Raw genomic sequence first — 3,241 nt, 5'->3', positions numbered from 1 at the left:
TTTATTGATGTGAGAAAGAGATAACTATGGCCAGTACAAAGGGTGAAAGAAAAGCAGGAAAGGGGTCGAGATTTTAAAATGTCTTTCTCTTTTGAAATGCCATCCAGCGTGACACCTCAAACACGCACACCATAAAATTCATCATTGAGGGTACTGCATTTTGGAGTCCAGACAACTCTCTCAGTCTCTCTCTCTCTCTCTCCTTTTTTAATCCAAATAGAGAGTGATTTACTAAAAACTCAATTGCTCATAAAATTTATACCATTAAAGATTCATGCATCTATTAATTTTTTTTTTTTCAATGTGTATGATGCACCTTGGAATCAATGAACGTAAAACATTTTCCTGACAGACTTGAAAACTAGGGTCTTCCTTGCTCACACTTATGTAAATACTTCTCTGAAAACCAATGGAGTATAATCTAATGTGGAAAAAAAGGTAGATGAACCAAATGCTTGATTGTGGATAACATCTCAAAAATGAATTGCGTTCTTTTTTTTTTCAGTGTGCTCTTGTTGACAGGGATTGTGTACTGTCCTAGGCCCCAGTACTGGTGTATCTTGTGTAGTACTAAAGATGTATCACATGTCTGATTTTAATATTTTTAGTTTCTGTGCAAATGTTTGAAAGCAATGCAGCGCTGAAGCTTTTCATTATTTTTTTTGTGTCACACTTTAGTTAGAGAAATTAAAAATAGAAAGCCATATAACATATAGTTAAGATTACTACTTGTTTGCTACTTTCATTTAACTTATTTTTGTTGTTTCCTCACTGGTGTTGCTAAGCAATGTTTAAAGAGAAAAAAAAGCTTTTCAATTGCACATTACCACAGCTCACATGCATTGTTCAAGACGACAATGGATCCATGTATTTGTACGTAAATATCCTTTTTCTTCATTTCGAACTAGTTTCCTTTGTAACGATGCTGCATAACGTTGTGGCTCCCTAATGCAATAATGTACAGAACATAAAATATTTATAATTGACCATATTCTCTGTTTACTGAATATGTTGCAGTAATGCCCCATCTATCTTCCTACCTCCCCAACCCTTTTATAAAGGTGATATCAATATGCAGTACTGGGACTGAAGTCATTATGTGATAATGGGGACAACAGGTGGAAGAAAGGGAAGAAAAAAATAGAATTAACTTTTAGAGCATCTTTATCTGCAATCCATAATAGTAAAATGTCTGTGTATTTTTTTAAATGTACCTTTTCAATAAAATGATAAGAAAAATATACATGCGTCTTGTGTTTATTAATTGGTACAGAAGAAAAAAGCCTGGAACAAACAAATTTAGCTAAAGGAGTCTTCAGGAGCAGGCAAAGCATTAGAGTTGCAATGAAGTATAATTACAGAACCTGTGTTTACTTCCCTTGTGTTTTAACGTCTTTTCCTTGCTACATCCTGTTACAGCCTTTACTGGGGCTTTTTTGCAGTAAGACTGTAAACATTCACTACATCGGAGATTCAGGGGAAGAAGCAGTAGAGCCAGGTGGGTGATTATGGTTTTATTATTGCACCACCAAAATGCTACAACATGGTTATGCCTTCTTAGGTGGAGATTAAGGATTAACTTTAAAACCAGCCTGGGCATACCTGAGACTGGAAGCAGGTCACTGTGGAGCCAGGACTTGCTCTGAAGCGTGGGCAAAGTAGGCAGCTGCTTGATGCAGCACGCTTTTGAAGGCAGGTGTTTGGGGAAGTTTTGAAATTATCTTTTTCCTTGCTGAAAAGCTTGATCTGTTCTGTAAAAATCTTTTCGTTGTTAATACAAAGTGAAAAGTAAAGAGTACAAGAGTAAAAAGACTCAACTGTAAGGCTGCTAGGGTTAATACAAAGCCAACAGGGCCATTACAAATCCACAAAGGCCAAGGAGTAGAAATTTCAGGAACTTTATAACAGAGAATTTACAGACCAGTATATACCTCATAGTTGCAACTTATTAGAGACCATTTTCTGCAAATGTAATTCTGCCCAATTTCCACTATTCGGTGGAGCACTCGACTATGTTGTGAGAGGATAATTCGCTGGAGAATCACCTACAAAGAGGTAGGTAAGGGAGTCTGGGCTTTTAGCATCCTCTGGGGAAGCAGGTACCGTTGTATTAACCCTGTGGACTGTGAGAATTACAAGGGAGTATGGGTGGGCACTCTTCCATGTGCATCTGTTTGTGTCTGATTTTGTAACTCATGCTTGTAGGAACTCAGGTTTAACTGCTCAGCTACTTTCAGAGGAGTTACTTGCAGAGTAGCTTGCAGAGGAGCCTGTTTCTGTCCAACATGAGATAGGTTTACAGAACTGTGTATTTTAATTGGTTCTTCAGGAAGCAAGAGCTGTCTATGTATTAAAACACTATTTTACCTGCTTTTTGTAACCTACTGTTGGTGATGACAAATTTAAAGCAAGCTTCTGCAATTGAAATTGTTCCCATATAAAATACAAGAAACCTGTACTAAGGAGGGGACCAGCCAGGGGTGTGTAGATTTCTTGGACAGCTGATTATTTCGAAGAGAATCTTACAGTGGAGAAATATTTAGGTCAGTAAGAGTGAAAGAATGTCATGTCATTCAGCAATGAGAGGAATTACTTAACCTGTGAAACACAAGGAACTAAAAGACTATGATTGTAAGCCAAGGAAGACTAAGGAAGACTCATGTTCAGATTCATGTTCAACACCCTTTGTACTCCTTGCTGTGTTAACTTATGTGTACTGTAACTCTGCTTGCCACCAAGGTTTTTTCCATGACATGCAGGACTGAGCATTTGAGATGATAATTATGTGATAAATGGCAAACCCTCTCATTATGCCTGCTGGGATCTCGCATTTTAGAAACGAGCTCTACATGAGAAGGAAAATTTGTATCATACTTGCACAAAGGCTAACAGCTGCTTTTTTGATATGTTAGGATGTTTTCTCCTGAGGTGTAATATCATTACAGACAGCTGGCTATGAAATTCATGGATTTGTTATAGCAAAGAACTAGTACCGAAATATATTTGCAATGTAGTTATCATTTTGAATAAATATATCGAATGTGCAAACCACTAAGGTAATAAGGTTAAAGTAACAGGATCACATCCTCTCGTATGTCTATTATTCTAGGTCTATTCACTGCATTCTGAGCTGCAAGTTGCTCCTGTACGAGAAGTCAAAAATTGCAAGGGGCACTGTGTTGGTCAGGGATTGTCACCTGGCACTGCTATCTTTCTGTAGCAGAAGAAAAAGGACCCAGAC

This window comes from Fulmarus glacialis, unplaced genomic scaffold, assembly GCF_000690835.1.
Source record: "Fulmarus glacialis isolate BGI_N327 unplaced genomic scaffold, ASM69083v1 scaffold13902, whole genome shotgun sequence".
NCBI lineage: Eukaryota > Metazoa > Chordata > Aves > Procellariiformes > Procellariidae > Fulmarus > Fulmarus glacialis.
This window is presented reverse-complemented; position numbering follows the sequence as displayed.